Raw genomic sequence first — 19,022 nt, forward strand, 5'->3', positions numbered from 1 at the left:
ACGAGGAGTCAACAAAATGGCCGCAACTGGCTGGATATGAAATGACGGCGGATGAAGCAGTTTCAATACTATGAAGGATTAAGCTGTGAATTCTGGTCAAAGAATGGTGTGGATAGACTGATGAAGAGAAGGAAACGATAAGGAAATAAAATATACTGCTTTTGTTGAGAATAGGTTTGGGATTTGCTGATGTACTGCGTGATGAAAATGCAATCTGATATGCTGGCTATGAAATGTGACTTTTTGGCTTTCTGTTTGTTTTGAGATTGGCATGAAGTGGTCTTCCCAGAAATGATTATGTTTGGTATCATCTGAAAGTGTAGCTTTCTAGTTTCATATGATACCCACTACGTTGGGTTGGAGAACATGGATCTTGCGTTATGTTGCGTTCTGTTGTGTTTCGTTGCGGGTGTTGCTCATGTTGGTGGTGCCATCATTTGTTGCATAATGTATGTATTTTGAAGTTGTTGTAAACCAAATACTTTGTTGACAAAACGTACATTGGGTTTTGATATGTTGGCTTTGGGGCTTCTTGTTTGAGAAACAGTTGAAATAAAAATACCCTGACAGCACTTGAATAACTTTTTCCACACATGAACAGGTGCATACAGCTGGTCGATCTCGTTACCGGATCCGTCGGGGGGGGTTGGGGGGGGGGGGGGTAGTTTAACTTATGCAAAATATTTTGATAAGTTGACATCTTCAAACCTCTGTATCCAGCTCAAACGTTTGATTATCAGTGGACAAAACACCCCATCAGCTCCATCACCGTCATGTTGGCCCTGCATTTTCCGACGAGCACGGACATAACGAGCACGACTCTATATCTGCACCCAGAACTGTGATGAATTGCCACCAGCAGTTCTTACACACATGTTTGTCACTAGCAGTGGCAATATCATATCATACAGGTGAGGATCACAGTGTAACTTATCAGCCAGCCTCTCTTCCAAATATTCTGCCATTTGCTGACCAGTCACTTGTGACTCTTGCACTAGCGGCCAATGCTAGAAGTGCAGGTCACGTACGTGTTCCGTATTTTTTTGAGTAGGGGCATGATGACGTGTCAAACAAATGCAGGATATGCGTGTCAGTAGTATATTCCATCTGTGGCAGGGTGCGTGCCACGGGGGCCCGACCGAAGCACGGAGAGACACAGATGTATCGTGCAGACCCTTCTTTATTTAGCAAACCCACACCCACATGTGCACAAGCATACCAGCAGCTTCAGCTTCAGTCTGAACACAGATCACCAGCAGCTTCCCAGTCCAACACCCGTCTCAGCAGCAGCTTCTCCTCTTATAAGGCTGGCAGGGTGGAGAGACTGACGGGCCACAGCTGTGTCCCGTCAGCCTGAGTGGCTGCAGCTCCTCTACTCTGCCACACCATCCTTATGTATGAATTTTTTTTGGGCTTACTGACCTCAAACTAACTTTATTTGGTGCACTGCACTCAAAAATGTATTAAAATGTTTCAGTGCGACTTTTTCGACTGATTATGGGACTATTCCCAGCTGACATGGGGACGTTGTATTAAAGTTGGTCTTGGTTGGATACAGGTTGCAACGTCAGACAACGTTAGATAACTAATTCTGTATGTTGGGCTGACCTGGAGCTGAAGGAGGCCAAGCTGCTGTGCCCATGCTGCATCCCCTCATCCACACGGATAACAGGAGAGAGAGAGAGACGCTGAGCGTAACCACCCTTTGTTCACCAAGGAACGCTGACCGGCCAGACCAAACCACCTTTTCTTCACTTACAAAGATCCATGTAAGAGGCTGTTTTGTGTCTGGGCAGAGAAACTTAATTAACACAAGTTTAGTTTTACGTTGTGAGCCGGACTGCTGATCTCGTCACAAGTATGTTTATTAGTTTAAGCGTGTTTGTTTATTTTATTGTTTTTCTCCTCTCATCCTGCATAGTAATATGACATCACAGACCCAGATCACAGTTGAATTATCAAATACAATTACAATTTAATTAGTTTTGATCCCTGGTGTTTCCAATTAGCGTGTATACTCAACTCTTTGTGATTATGAATAATGTGTTACGCGTTGAATGTTGCATTTCAGTTTCTCCTTTTGAGGCAGTTCTGGAGGTCAGTTCAGATGTTTTTATTTAGCACCACAGGGCATAGTCCTATGGACCCATACACCATGCCAGTTAGCCAGGCAGTTAGTCAGTTAGGCTAACATAGTTAAGTTGTGGTACCAATGGTAACTGAGCTGTGGTTTGATGGGTTGGGCAGCATCAGTCACTGCCAGTATGGTGCCATGCAGCAAGCCAAAAAGAGAGGCTTCAAAAAGAGTCTTCAAAAAGACTTAAGACTGATTCCACATGGGGTTTGTCTAGTTCTTTTAATACAGTTTATGGTTTAAATCCTTTTTGCGGAAATTCACGAGGCTGTTCCCACTGGTACACTGTTTCATTCTTTCTTGCGGGTTCTATTTTGGCTGTCCAAGACACCAGGCCACTGATGCAGATAAAATGTGGAAGAATGATTGATAACAGGCAACTATCACCAAGTACAGAAGTGCTGTGAAACGACTGTCCACTGGGAAATTGCATCTTTTCCACTCCATAAGTATGGTCTCACCAGAGATGGTGTATAGGGATTTAGAAGCTTTCCAAAGGTGACCCCCTCCCCCCATGCGACTCCACTACAAATATTCAATGAGTCTATTTTGGATCACTTCACACCAAGCTGCATCATTTTATGCCATTGACTGGGCATGAAGTCAGACACAAGAATGACACTGAGTAGCTGAAACATTTTCAAATTATAAAACCACAAGAGTGCTCCAACTTGTATGTCAATATGACGTTACCTTTTGGTGGCTGTGAGTAAACAGTGCTGTGGCTGTAAAAGGACATGTGAAATATATATGAAGAGAGGTTCTGTTTAGAAGATGCGAGTTTTGAAAAAGCACGTCCACATGCTTTTTCCTTTCCCTGCAGGTATTTCATGGCCCAACCAACAAACGAACCATTGAGTTCGGTTTATACTTCTGCATCAAAGTGTCAGTCCAGCCATGAACCAGAGGCTGTAGCATGGCCTTTTTTTTAACAACTCCCTGTGTATATATATATATATATATATATATATATATATATATATATATATATATATATCTTAGCAGTTCGTACCATGAATTGGTAAAACCTTTATCAATGAGATATATATGCATTTTGATCTTGCTGTGTGTAGGTGTGTGCAAGAGTGAAAGTTCTTCACCAGCCCTGCTTGACAGTCTGATCTAACATGTCTTATTAACATTTGAATTCCTGATTCTGTTAGAAAAGACTAAAAACACTCATGTGAAACATCAAAGTGTGTGTAGTGGGGTGATTACTGTAGTGTGTGATATGTTGTAGTTTATGAAAATTAATGTGTGATGAATTGTATTGCAATAAAATGCAGACATGCCAACATAAGACAAATACATCTAAAAAGAAAAGCGTGTACAGAAAAGAGGGTAGTGACTGCTGGAGATGGAGATGTTGATCTTGATCTAGATCAAGACGATGTCCACTACCCTCTTTTCTGTACAAGCGGAGGGTGAAGCTGTTCCCTACTGTTGTGAAAGAGCAGCATGGGTGGCTGAGAAGTGAAGGGGCCCCTAGTTGTCCCGATGGTTGAAGCAACCTGTGATCACACTGCACAGAGACAGCCAGACTGGCAGCAGACAGCCACAGCAGATTCCCTGATAGATATGTGCAGCACTGCAACAGCCTGTCATTGTCAATTAACCCCTGCTGCTTCACCCGAAGCAGCCGTCAAGCTGCCAAAATACGAAGGCACAAACCAACTAAAGCTATACCTCGGAGACACATGAAAGAGTGCGGCTGACTGGCCAGTGTCACTGGAAAGAAGAGAGTTTGGGTGCCCTAGCCATGGACATTCAGCTACACGTAGGCACCCTGTCTGGCCTACATGTCTAGCTGCTATGTAGAAGTATAAATCAGGCTTTTCTGTCTTGTGTTACTTTTTCCATGTCTGTGTTTCTCTTACTTTGGACAGAAGCCTAGCGTAAATCAAAATAAATTAGGCAGTCCTTCCTGATTTTTAGTTTTGATGGAAGTTTCTCTCTGTGAAATGACATCCTCCAATTGTTGGTGCCCCAAGCACCCCCAAGTCCTCCAAGTGGCTCATGGCTCCGCATGAGTGGGTCCTTCATCTCCGAGGGTGTTTCTACTGGCCCTGCTGCCTCATCCACTGCTTTGCTGACTGCACCGCACAGAAAAGGCAGAATCTGGTAGGGGCCCAGTTGGAACGGGTGGGAGTGGATATTGTACGCCCATTTCTAGTGACAAACGTTGGGCAAAGCTACATCATCTTCGCCGTGTATTACTTCACAAAGTGGCCTGAGGCATACATGGTGCTGGGTCAGAATACCGCCACCACCACTGAGAAACTGGCCGAGGAGATGTTCACCCGCTTTGGGGGATCGGCTGAGCTTCACAGCGATCAAGGCAGAAGCTTTGAATCCCAGGTTTTCAGTGAGGTTTGGCCACAGTGAGGGTGCACTAGATGAGAACCACGCTTCACCCCAAAAGTAATGGGCTGGTACATTTTAACCTTACCTTGGCTACCCTGCTCACTATCTTGGCTTGATGGCATCAGCAGGACTGGGACTGTTTTCTGCCCTTGTTGCTCAGGTCTTATCATACTCCAATCAGTGTACACCTGTGGCTTTCATGTTTGCACAAGAGCTACGTACACCAAACTTGTGTTCAGGGCTCTGCCTGAACCTGAGAAAGCCGCTGGGAAAGAGGTGGATTACTCTTGCCGGCCCAGGGAACACCTGCATGAGATTACTTGCTGGACACAGGCAAGTGCTGGTGTACAGCAAAAGAGGGTTTATGACACACTGGCCGTTTTCGAATTCAGACACTACCGCACTATATGCTACATACTGCAAAGTATGCACTGAATACTGCCTACTGAATGAAGGATTCAGTACGCTGCTCCAGCAGACCGTTCACACAGCAGTGTGCTACAGTGTATCCCAGAATGCATCTCGCACCAAAACGTCAGCGAAAGATGAGATTTAAAAGCAGACTAGAGTGTTTCTCAATCCTGGTCCTCGTGTTCCCTGTCCTGCATGTTTTAGATGTTTCCCTGCACCAACACACCTGATTCTAATTAAAGGTCCTAATTAGCTGTCACCAAGGTCTGCACAACTCTGTTGATGACACACGTACTTTTATCACGGTGCGCTGAAGCAGGGAAACATCTAAAACATGCAGGAGGACCAGGATTGAGAAACACTGGACTAGAAGCTGTTGTAATTCCAGCTGTAGCGCTGTTAATATGCCACTTTATTACGTTTTAACATCTTTTAACATTCAGGCGTAAAAGTAAGGCGTAGAAATTTGATCCGATGTTTCGGGGATCAAAAGAGCCGCCGGTCCGGCCGCATCAGCAGCTCACGGCCGGAGAATAGACGCGATCGCCGGGTCAACCCACGGCCTCGTCCCGGGGAGAAACCTGCAGCCCTGTGGAGAATCGTCGCCGGCTGAAATAAATCATTTAGGAAATAAATGTTGGTTTAATAGATGAAATCTAATAGTTGTAGCTGTCACGTTAGTTTGTCTGAACATAAAGTGAAGCTTCATGTTGTTACTAGATGGATATATATATACCACAGACAGAATAGAGCTGTATATCTTATAGCTCAATGGGTTGATTAGCAACTTTCATACAGCGAACGGGGGTTCGATTCCAGTCGGGCTATATTTTGCAAATTTCCCCGATGTGGGACTAATAAAGGATTATCTTATCTTAAATGTTGAAATAGCAGTAAAACCAAATTCATTGATGAAATGACATAAGGGATGGAAATGGATTTTAATAAATGTATTGAAATGAACATATCAGTCTATTGAAGTTAATTTTATTTTATTTATCTTCTCCTCTCTGTCGAGTAGCTCTCTCTCCATCTTCTCCTCCTTGTCCAAACCCTCTCTCTGCATCTATTTATTTCAGCTCCCGGACAAATTCTCTGTCAAAACACAGCAATGAAAGTTATTTCATGAAAATACAACGAACTACCGATATATAACGTTGTCATAACACTTAGTTCACTTTTATTTACGTAGCAAGCATGCTAAGATAACTAACAAAAACCTAACATATTATTAAAAACCCACAATTTTTAATCGTTGTCCTTACACTAAATTGAATTAAAAAGGTTATATATTAAAGTTACTTACATTTATATTCCTCCTTCTCCCTCTCCACGGTGTAACTAGTCCTTTCTGCCTTCACATCACATCACTGTCCGATTGCAGCTGTTTTCTCAATAAAGCTTTGAGAAAAAAAAGAAAAAAGCGCTACCCGGCCGAGGCCGCATTGCATTCTGGGATATTTTAAGCGAGGTAGGCTGTCTGAAGCATGCTGCGGATTTTTTTCCAGATCAGTACAACATCCGGGTATTTTTTGCACACTGCAGATTTCCTTCTGTTCATATACAGCATACTACTTACTACACTTTGGCCAAATCAGTGTATGCTTGTAGTACAGTATGCGAATTCGAAAACGGCCACTGTGTTGGGATTAGGAGTTTGCACTTGGGGACAGAGTTTGGGTCTACTGTCCTGTGCAAAAAAGGGGATTTCTCCCATGTTGACCACCCATTGGCAGGGACCTGGGGCCTCATGTACAAAGAGTGCATGGATTTCAACGTGAATCCGTGCTGGAATTCTTGTATACGCAAAAAAAAAAATCAGATGTTCAAAACTGTGCGTATGCCCAAATCCATGCACGTTTCTGTGAACATCACAATCAACATGGAATTGAGCGCACATGTGGGAGCACAACACTCCACCCTGTCTCCTCCCTCAAGTAGATTCCATTTCAATATGATAATGAGGATAAATATCCATTAAAAACCACTCATCCTAACAAAGAACGTGGAAAAACAAGTAAAACAAATTCAAAAAAACATTGGCTGTGAGCTGTCAGAAGTTGAGGCCTAGAAAAATCATTTACTTGGGGGCATTTCTTCCAATTTAAGCTGCATTGCATTATGGGTATTGTTGTTCTTTGCGTTGTGTTGCATTCCGTGAAGAGTTGTGGTATTATTATGATCGTAAGGGTTTGTGAATTTGAGTCTTATACATTGTGGATGTCCGCGGTCACCTCTCAAAATATAACAATGTGTACAACCTAAACTTATATTTAAAACATGAAGCATCACGATCTGATTCCTCTGCTGCAGAAATAAAGAGAAGTTGTGCCAACGTGATTATATCGAGGTGCAAACGTGAGAAATAAAGAACAAAGTCAGTTGTGGGCGTTTCTTCAGCTTTAGCGACTTCCCTAGGCCCCTTACTTGACTCTAGACTGTTTTGATCCTATAGACCTCCCTGAACTCACCTCAGTCGTCAATAGAGCTAAATCAACCATGTGTATGTTAGGCTCCATCCTGACTCGACTATTCAAAAATGTCCTTTCTCTTATTGGCACCACAATACTGGACGACATCAACTTATCCCTAAACTTAGGATGTGTACCTCAGGTTTTAAAAGTTGCAGTAATTAAACCTTTACTTTACTTTGAGACTTTACAAACCTTCTCTTGACCCAGACATCTTAGCTAATTATAGACTAATTTCCAATTTTCCATTTGTATCTAAAATTCTGGAAAAAGTAGTTGCAAGTCAGTTATGTGACTATTTGTATAGAAATGATCTGTTTGAAGTTTTTCAGTCAGGGTTCAGAATGTATCATAGCACAGAGACAGCACTGGTTCGAGTCACGAATGACCTTCTCATGGCCTCAGATAAGGGATTAGTGTCTTTACTGGTTCGCCTGGACCTTAGTGCTGCTTTTGAGACTGTAGATCATGGCATTTTACTGCACAGGTTAGAGTATGTTGTTGGGATTAAAGGGATAGCTCTACGTTGGTTTAAATCAGATCTGACAGATTCCAGTTTGTTCATGTACATGAGGTTTCTTCAGAACAGTCGAGGGTTCCGCAGGGTTCAGTGCTAGGGCCAATCTTGTTCAGTTTATACATGCAGCCATTGGGAAGTATAATCCAGAATCATGGCATACATTCTCTTTTCTATGCTGATGATATGCAGCTCTATTTGTCTATCAAGCCAGATGAAACAGAACCGTTAGCGAAACTTCAGGCATGTCCTAGGGACATAAAGGACTGGAAGTCCACAATTTTTTTCCTTCTTAATTCAGATAAAACAGAGGTTATCATTTTTGGTCAAAAGCACCTTAGGAAGGGATTACATGGTGTTGCGATGGCTTCCAGTGCAACTGTGAGAAGCCTTGGTGTTGTTTTCGATCAGGATTTGTCGTTTAAACCATATATTAATCAGGTTTGTAAAATCGCATCATCTCCATAATATCGCAAAGATTAGGAAAATGCTCTTGCAGAGTGATGCAGAAAAGCTAGTTCATGCGTTTGTATCTTCTAGATTAAATTACTGTAATGTGTTATTAGCAGGATGTGCAAAAGGCTCAAGGAGCTAAACTGTTACACCCCACTTTCCCTCTGCATATGGCCTGCTCTCTCTCTCCTACCTCTGCTCGCCCTTTGCCCACAACAAGTCTGGGCTTGTCCGCTCTCTGCACTCTGCCTTTGCTGGATTCCGGGAGAAGCAGCAGACGGACTGAACAGTTAGTTAATCATATAGTTGAGTTGGTTTTCTCAATTTGTGTGCGACCATGACCACAAGTAAGTGTATAATTGTTTATAACTAAGACATTTAGTGACTGTTAGTGATTAAATGGTGTTGTTGTAAGTCTAAAAGCTATTTATGTGATAATTTATCACTAGTTTGTATTGAGTGATTATTTCCTTTTATTTAGCCTTTAATCATTATTCCTGCCGTAAATTATCATTTGTAATTATTTGCACTATTTAAATTGTGTAACGGTAGAGTCTATAGTCTATTTAGTACTATAATTTTTATTTCCTTTATTCTTTCATTTAGAACCACACACTCACACAGAGTGAAGTTGCCTGTGCATCTGTTCTATGCCATAAAGCCGCAATAAACCGTTTAAAGGTTATTCCTGCCTCCCGTGTCCAGACTAGACACCTCGTAACGTTGACTACTTTTCCTGAACTACCAGGAGCTTCATTACACAGCATGTCCAAGTAATATGCTGAATAGGCTCCAGCTGATCCATAATACAGCAGCGCGAGTGCTGACAGGAATCAGCAAGAGAGACCATGTCTCTCCAGTGTTTGTTCTCCATTGGCTACCCGTAAAATTCAGAATCCAATTCAAAATTGTGTTACTTGCGTATAAAGCCAAAAACAGCAGAGCTCCGTGATATTTGCAAGACCTGATAGTACCTTATGTTCCTAACAGAGCTCTCCGTTCTCAGAGGGCAGGTTTACTCGTAGTTCCTAGAGTATCTAAATGTAAATTTGGAGGGCGGGCGTTCTGCTATCAGGCACCATTACTATGGAACCAACTTCCAATCTGGGATAAGGAGGCTGACACCACCTCCACCTTTAAAACCAAACTTTTCTGTTTCACCTTTCTGTTTAGTAAAGCCTATAGTTATTGTCGAGTAAACCTCTAGTTAGTGTTAGTAAACCTCTAGTTAGTATAAACTCTAGTGTGTTATATAGAACAAGACTATATTAGTTAGTCTCAAACATAGCTTTGTGGTAGATATGCTGCTATAGGCCTACATGTATGCTGCAGGGGGGCACCGACATGATCCACTGGGCGGTGCCCCTCACCCTTCTTCTCTTCTCCTCTTCTTTTTATTTATTATAAGTATCTCATAACCATCATTTTTGTCCATCGTTCTTATAGTTTAAAGGAAGAAAAAGGAAAAAAAAAAAAAAAAAGCCAGTGAGGCATGTTTTTGTTTATGATTGTTATGATTTGTATTATACTGTATTTATCATGATTATTATTTAACTATTGTTCTTTTGTTTAAATATATATTTTTTAGCATGTTCGAAATAAAGTTTTTCATTCATAGTTTGTTGTGCTGGTCTGCCCCCCCCCCCCCCTTTTTTTCTCTTTTGTGTATGTGTATGCAGGCCAGAGCACCCTCTGACCACCTCAGTGTCTGCTGTCTACACCTGTTTATATAGTCATCCCTGTAGTGTACCAGTTAGCCATTTTGTCTGTGTCTCTCCTTTCTCTGTTATTCATTCTCTCTGTCTGTTTTCTCTTTTCCTGCTCTGCCCAGCTGGTCTTCAGCAGGAGGGTCCCCCCCTTATGATCCAGGTCCTGGTCCAGGTTTCTTCCCTCCTAAAGGGGAGTTTTTCCTGCCACTGTTTGGCTTAAGGTTTTTCTCCCACTGGGGGAGTTTTTACCTGCCATTGTTTATGTTATGTTTATGTAATAATTGCTCTGGGGTCATGTTCTGGGTCTCTGGAAAGATTCTAGAGACTTCTGTTGTAATAGACACTATATAAATAAAATTGAATTGAATTGAATTGAATAGATCCTGGCCCCCGTCACTGGGAGGAGAGACCAGTCTAGGTTCTGGCCTCCGTCACCGGAGAAACACTTTTTGGAGTCCTGCAGCCGACTCAATATCAGACTGAAAGTTGCTTAAATATTCAATAACAACTTTAGTAATTCAGTGCCGAGTCACATCAGTTCGTCCCAACCAACCTTTCAGTGACATCTTAGTTTTATTTTAAAAGACAACTTTACATAACCGGTTCTTCTCTGCAAATGTATTTCAATGTTTTTCTGAACAGACACAGTTATGGGATCTGGCTTTTATCTCGAATACTCGTCCCATACGGTCGTCATGGTGACAGAGATGTCGGACCTGTCAGCAGCTCATGCTGAAAGCATCATTTTGGTCCGAACTGGAGCATTTCTGGGTCCAGTTCACGGCAGCGATCCAGAAGGATCCTCTCGGTTACCTAAACCAGCTGATGATCTAGTCTTAGTCCTGAACCAGAAGATCGGTGTGGTCTGATGCATCAGCAGGTTCCTCTAACAGAGCCAAGGCTGCCATTGCGATTTGCGGGTTCCACCGTTGTGCTCCTACCTTTAGTTGTATGTTCAGACCATGTGGTTGATTATGAAATTGTTGCAGTTCCACTCGTGTGTAATTTATTTGGTGATGTGGGGACTGTCGTGTTCTTCACTTGTGGTTGTGAACTTATTGTTGACGTCACTTTTCCTCATATTCTGGACTTCACTGCATCACCAGTGAGTGTCGCCAACGGATAAAACCGCAGAAAAGTGTGTACGGCAGACATGATGTGTGCGTGAAAGACCGCAACTTTCCACATTCAAATCACTTTTTGAACATCCAATCCTGATCATAGAAAGTGGCGTACGCACGTTTTTTGTGTGCGCCGCACGGTTTGTACATAAGACCCCTGGTGAAGTAGTTGAAAGACTCAATGTGGTTTACAAGGAATAAGCTACATCGAAACAGGCTGGCACCTTACCCAATCCACCACCAGAAGGTAATCCAAGCCCAGCAGAAGGCCTGAAGGACCCAGCTGTAGGTGAATTCCTGACATCAGACACATGCCAACACCCCAGACACCTCAGGGACCCCCCCAGACCAAAAAGAATAGGGCCCAAACGTCCAGATCTATTTGGACATTTAAAAGAACATTTCACAATTGCCCCGATGCCCCCGCCACCCTGTGCACAAAAGCCAGCAAGAGCAAGACAGCTTGTAGCATAGCCTGATTTGCACCTCTCTCTAATGGCGCTTTTATACTAGTACGTACTCAGTGCGACTCGACTCGTCACGCCTCGTCTCGCCTCCTCTCGCCTTGTCCTCGTTTGTTTCTAGACACCTAGATGAGAAGTGGGCGGGTTGGAGCGAAGCTGCTCCACCCGTAATGTAAAAGCACCAAACTGGGGCGTGGCGAGTCAAGTCGCGCTGAGTAGGTACCTGTGTAAAAGCGCCATAAACGTAACTACATGTCACGTTGATGCAGACAAGAACAAAATAGGATTGGTAGACTTGCTCTTTGTTTTCGAACTTCCCGCTGCTGTTTCTTCTAAATTAGGCAGTCCTTCCTGGTTTGGGGTTTTGCTGAAGGTTTCTTTTTTCTATTTTCCACTGTTGCAAAGTGGAATTGTCACAACTCTTTATTTAGAGCGTCCTGAGATGGGTTTTTAGCTATGAACTACAGGGATATAAATTGAATTTAATATAAATAAATTGAACAATGTTTTTTCTTTCTTTTCAGCAGCCTTCTACTGATATAAATGAAACATTTTCCAAGCTCCAAGCCATTGCAGAGCAACATTTCAATTGATAACTTGAGAAACCAAAGGGTGGAAAGGTAATTTCACTGCTATTGCTGAACCTTTTTCACAAGGTTGTCACGAGAGCTATTTTTATATAATTTATATTATATAAATATTTTTATGGAATCGCTTTTTAAAGTGTAAAACAAATGGAAAACATACCAAATATTAAATAAAATGTTGCAGCTTGTAGTCAACAAAATGAAATTATCTGTCTTTCATTATATGTCTTCAAAGTCACCAACTTGTAATTTTATGAGCTTCTCTTTTTCTCTCTCTCTAATCTACATTAGGCAGTTACTTGATTCTTTAACATTCATCAAGGAGTTTGGCTTTTTTGTGTGTGCCTGAGTGTACTAAAAAATACAAACCATCTCAGAGTGAGCCCAGATGCAGTGTGTTTTACCACCTTGTCATTTAAAAAAAAACCAACAACGAAAACAAACAAAAACAAAAAACAACAGAAAATGGACCCACTAACCTATTTCTATGTAATGTTGTGGTAGCTGTGAAAGTCAAACGTTGCCTTAGAGCCTAGACATGTCCAGTAATGTCACTAGAGGAAAAAAAATCATCACCCACTCCGTATATTCCTTCGGTTATTGCAGCTCTGGAACAGCTAGTTACTGCCAGGGCACCTTATATCTCTATATCTCCAGATCTCCACATAAAGGACTTGGACTTTTCTATACTTCCATTGGTAAAAATTCCATCAGTTTTATGTCTTTGTTCAAGCAATTCTTCTCTGAAATTCCTCCTTTATGAGTATCCACCACCAAAGTGTTTAAACACTTTTAAAAAATTAACTTTTACCATACTAAGGGGACTATAGGCTTGTAGGTATCCACAAGACAGGGCATAAGTTAGCCCCCCTTAACAAGCTGCCAATACAGATTTGTCTATTTGAAAAGGGTATTCGTCACTACACATGACGGCCTTGTCACTCATTTAGAACTGTCTAATGGCCCTTTTCCACTAGTACCACCTCAGCTCGCTTCTACCCGCCACGCCCCCGTCTTGCGCTTTTCCACTACGGGCCAAGGCGGGCCAACCGCGCCAACCCGATACTTTTTCTGTAACCATTCTGCCGAGGTTCTAACCAGGCTGAGCCAGCACACTTTCTGACGTCATCACCTTCCGCGCCACTGATTGGTCGGGGGGCCGGGAATCAGCGCGAGAGCGACTCGCGGCCCGCGGCCCGCGCCGATTTTATTATAAAGCGCAAAACGTGTTTGGTGATCCAACTCTGAGGTGCAGATGTTCATAAACCTGGTGGCTGATGAGAGAATTAAAAAAGGGATGTAGACGGGCTGTTTTACTCTCAGCCGCTCGCGGCTCCAGCTGATTTCTGATCAGCGCCGACATGAACAAAGCGGTTGCGCAATCGAGTACGTCACAGCAGCTTCACCCCAACCTGCCCACTTCTCACCTGGGGGTGGAAAAACAAACGGGGACAAAACGGGTGGAGGCGGGTAGTGGCGTTACGAGCCAAGTCGGGCTGAGTAAGTACTAGTGGAAAAGCGCCATAAATTTCCACTGATCACCTCTTATACAACTTTTTTGAAGGTGTTTCTGATTACATCTATTAGATAAATGGCCTAACAAGCTGAGGCCTAAAATGGTCTAAAGTACTTTCTAATCTTTAAAATGCAGCAACTGTGCCAGTGAAGAAGCTTCAAATGAGATGTTATGACATATGTTGTGTTAGAACATCAGAGTGAACACTTAAAGTATTTTCTTGGTCATTGTAATAGTTAAATCACGCTCTGAACATTTCTGTTTAATGTTCTGGTCTGGAATCTGTCCTGGATAATCTGACTCAAATACATCCAGCTGCTCGGGAAGACATCACATGAATTATTCACAAATATCAACCAAGAGGCAACCTTAATTTTATTGTCATGTAAATAGGCTGAAACACAACCTTTATTATTGCTATGTTCAGCACACTCATTCAGAGAAAGTGTGAATCTAAAAAGAGCACATTAGCCTACAGATCAGGTTTAATGAGACAAAGCCTCTCACAAAATTCTATTTTTTGAATCCCACTGGATATGATTTCAAGATAGGGTGTTGCTTGCTGATGGTACTCTTCTGCTCAGATGTTGAAAGGTGAAGTAGAGAAAAACATCTGATTTTAAGATAATGGTCAGGTTATGGCACTTTCGACTAGTACCTACTCGGCCTGGCTAGGGCCGCTCCAAGCAAATTCTTTTTCTGTAACCATTCTGGCGAGGTTCTAACCGGGCTGAGCCGGGACTATTTCCGACGTCATCACATTACAGGCAGCTGATTGGTCGGGGGGCGGGGCCGTCACCACCCTCCACGCCTCTGATTGGTCGGGGGGCCGGCAGACGTTTAAATCAGGAAGTGGGAGTCAGCGCGAGGGCGACTGGCGGCTCGCGGCGATTTTATTATAAGGCGCAAACGTCAGGGATGTAGACGGGCTGTTTTTTTCTCAGCCGCTTGCGGCTCCAGCTGATTTCTCATCAGCGCCGACATGAACAAAGCGGTTGCGCAATCGAGTACGTCACAGCCGCTTCACCCCAACCCGCCCACTTCTCACCTGGGGGGGGGGAAACAGACGGGGACAAAACGGGTGGAGCCGCGCCGAGCCGGGCTAAGGCGGTACTAGTGCGAAAGCGCCATAAGCGGCTGACTCGGGCTGTATCTGAAGTCATCCGACCACTTGCCATCGATTGATCGGGGGTTGGAGTCTGACCTCTGAGTCAGGATGTGACATCAGCGAAAGAGCGACTCTGACAGCAGCTTCTTTTTTATTTTATTCGACAGGCAATGGCAGCGCAAAAGTCTGTTTCGTGATCCAACTCTGAGGTGCAGATGTTCATAAACCTGGTGGCTGAGGAGCTTCTCTTACTCTAATTTTTTTATATCGAACACAAGCCACAGACCCAGCAGCACATATATCGTCTCCTCCAGGTTCTGCATCTTTAGTGTTGTTGTCTTCTTTGTTTAGATCACACAATCAAATACGTCACAACAGCTTCGCTCCAACCTCCTACTTCTGCTCCAGGTGCTGAATTGTTATGGAAAAGAAACCAGGCCGAGTTGAGTTGAGCCGAGTTCAGATGAGTAGAGCTGAGTAGGTACTAGTGGAAAAGTGCCATTAGATTATTCTGGAGATTGAAATCTACATCTGATTAATATGGCAAAGACACAGCACAAAGTGTAGGCTTTTAACCCCTCTCCAAAGTATGATGGTGTTTTTGTGTTCCAATAAAGACGAGACACTTTCCACAAAACAGATCTTAACAAATGTTTTCTTGTGCCCTCATGAATAATAACAAATGAATAAATTAGGAAAATTAAAAAATATAAATAAAAAGATGAAATGTGTGGCCCAATACCCTGAGGTCTGGTGCCTTTTATTAGAGTGTTGTTATATTATTGATCTGCTTTTTGGAAACCACAGTTTAACCTTCAGCCTACCCCCACATGGTCAAAGCATGTGAGACCTTTAGGTAAAAAAATTAATCTTGCTTGCTAATACACATCCAACAGTAAAACAATGACCAGCATTATTCATGGAGTATTTATCATATTCGTGGTCTCTCCTCATATCTTTGTCTAACTTCAGCCAAAATTGAAATGCAAGTGGTTATTTCTTCCACCTCAAAGAAGGTGGAAACACAGACTTAAACTAAAACAATGGAACTTAAAAAAACCTAAAATGATTTTACCGGTAGATGAACTTCCATCAACACATGATCAGGACTACGTATCCTTCAATTGTGTAACTGTCGGAAACCTTTGCACCACATTCTAGTGGTCTATCAAAGTGTACAACCTGATTTGCAGCATATGTCAGAAAACCCGTAAAAGAAGTAAAAGAAGCAGAAACATTAGCAGGCAGCTAACCACAAAATAAAGCTGTCTAACTTTTCATTCTTCAAACCAACTCCACTACAAGGTTTTGTCAGGGAGGTGAAGAAAAGGCAAAGTAAAAGCCCGAACATGAGTCGGTACTGGATCGATTTACATTCATTGGACTAGCTGGAAGAGACAACTGGCCTCAGGACGGTTGGACACCTAACTTTGCTGTTATTGGATTAGTAAGTCATGTTTATATTTCCAACTTTCTATATATTGTGCTTTTGAGTCGGATTGATATCGGACTCTGTTACTGTAGTTTATTTGATAACTAGTTCCCAGTTTTATGTTTTTAATTGTTTAATTTAATAGACAAGATATTGCAGTTGGTTTCAGTAGTTAGCATGATAGCTGCTATATTTATAATGAGCTGCACTGGTTTCACCACTGCTTTCAGAATGGTACAGTGAGGAACTATACTGAATGCTACATTGAGGGAAAATATTGCCAATCATTTCTGGTAATGCTGCAACCAAGCCTCTACTGCCAACTAGTGGTATGGATGGTGTATATCACATTTCCTTCCAAGTGTTATTCTCCCATTAACCATGAACATGTCATCTCAACAAAGCCTTGCAAGGCAAGTTTATTGCAAGTTTTATTTGTATCTTTTGTACTTACAAAATACCACTCAGAACAGGCATCAATGTCATGTGTTGCCATGATGCATTGCTTAATCTATTTTAGTAATTTCATCATTGATCATGGACAACAGGATCATTGATCGGTTATCTTTCTTTTCAAGTTTTTTTGGAGTTATTCTGACGACCAAGACCTGAGTACTATTATTTTTTATTTCCTTTTTTTTTTTTTTTTTTTTTTTTTTTATTTATGACCAGAATGACAGAGTCCTCATACATTACTTATACTTTGTGTTGTGGTTGGTCTGACTATATTTAAAGATGGTCTCTTGTGATTTAAAATTTTCAATGCATACTTCTGCAGTAGAAACCATTGTCCTGTGTTCTGCCATGTCAGACATAATAAAGTGTGTTTCAGGAGCACATCTTAGTTTTATCCTCTAAAAAATGAGCACCCTGTTTAATTTTGATGGAAGCTGCATAAAGCTGCAAAGAACAGATGAGCCATCCATTAAAATGGATACAACTACAATACAGCAACAGACATGGTAGTATGAGGCCAACACAATGAGCCTGTGGATTTTCATAATGGATAACAATTGTTTAATTTGCTGAAAATCATAAAAGGTGTTGTGACATCACAATTCCCTGTTATGACAACACCAAAGCAACAGGCCTCTATCCACCGACTAGATGTAATACAGTAATCCCCCGTTTTTCGCGGGGGTTACATTCTAAAAAGAACCCGTGATAAGTGAAATCTGCGAAGTAGTAACCTTTTTTTCTTTTTACAATTTTTATACAAGGCTTCAAATTCCGTAGATCAGCCCCACCCCACCGGGACCCCAGCAAATGGATTTGAACAGGAGAAAATGAAAAATGATTATGAAAAAAATACAATGCGTACAGTAGGACAAATTGTGACTGGCTCATATTTCACTGCTCTTCTGACTGCCGCTGCATCCTGACTCACTTTGTAGCATATTTTTCTTCTAAAGCCCACGGTGCAGGTGTGAGAACAACATAGTTATGGGTAATTGTTGTCTCTTTTTTCTTCTGGGCAAAAAGATTCTTATAAACCGACATGCCACCACCGATTATATTTGAGAACTATAATGAACGTTTCATTAAAGGCTCCCGTTCTTGAGCTGCTCGCTGAAGCTCATTGGTCGTTTTCAGTATTGTTGCTAAGCGATCAAAGTTATTGACACAGGAAGTAAAGAAGTGGGGAGACTGTTCAGCCAATCAGAATGCAGAACACGATGCACAATGGAATGCGTGAAGCAGGGATACTGTGAAAAGTGAACCGTGTTATAACGAGGGATTACTGTATACTGAAGCCCAGTGGATTCAATGTTGAAAAAAAAGTTTCATTAGAAAAAAAAAACAAAGATCAAGAATGCCCTTGATCTTTGGCATTTGATTTTTTGTTAGTTTAAAGGAGCTTGAGGCCGGATTGTGGCAGGATTAATGAAAAAATCTGTATACATTTTAAGTTTTCTAGTAATAATGTCAGATGAAGCGTTCCAAACCCAAAAGAATGATTCCTCTAGTGTATCTCTCCTTTGCCTTGAACAGGCTGTGTGCTGCAAAATGTGCTGCAATTCGGTCCCGAATTTCCCGCGCTGGGCTGCGGATGTGACGTCACATGACGCTGCATGCACGTTCTCCCCGTTCTCCCGTGCCGGCTTCACTGTTGGCTGCAGTACCCCCAACGGCCGTCGCGGTGAAGGGTGGCGCTAGAGAGTCTAATTTCTTAAAAGGAGCCTCAAGCTCCTTTAAGTTAAAAAAAAAATTGACGCAAACTCACCAAATATCTTTAATCTGAAAGAGCAGTTGATCTTAAGGCAAATTACAAAAAAAGTATGAAAGAACATCAGCTGATGTTAATGTGACAAACTTTTTCACAGCATTTTACTGCAGCCTACTCTAATAACTCATTTAGCTCATAAATCTGTATCAACTGAAGAATAAGCCAAAGTTTTTAGACCAAATGACTGACTTCTCTTAATTTCATGACTCTTCACTATCACCACTCTTCTTTTCTGTTGGTCGTTTTTGATAGGCCCTTCATGGTTTTAACTTCATTTTATGTTAAGATCAGCATTTATTGGGAAACTGTGTCAATCATTTAATTTTCAGGGTTTCAAAACACTAAAAAGACAAAATAATTCAAATAAATAAGTACATGATTCTTTGTTGTTACCCAAGACAAACATTATGGCTGCAGTGAAGGCCTGGCAAAACATCTCCAGCAAGAAATATGATGGTGACCATGGGTTCTAGGCTTCAGGCACTTATTGAGAGAAGATTTTCATCCA

Source organism: Cololabis saira, chromosome 2 (genome assembly GCF_033807715.1).
Source record: "Cololabis saira isolate AMF1-May2022 chromosome 2, fColSai1.1, whole genome shotgun sequence".
Lineage (NCBI taxonomy): Eukaryota > Metazoa > Chordata > Actinopteri > Beloniformes > Belonidae > Cololabis > Cololabis saira.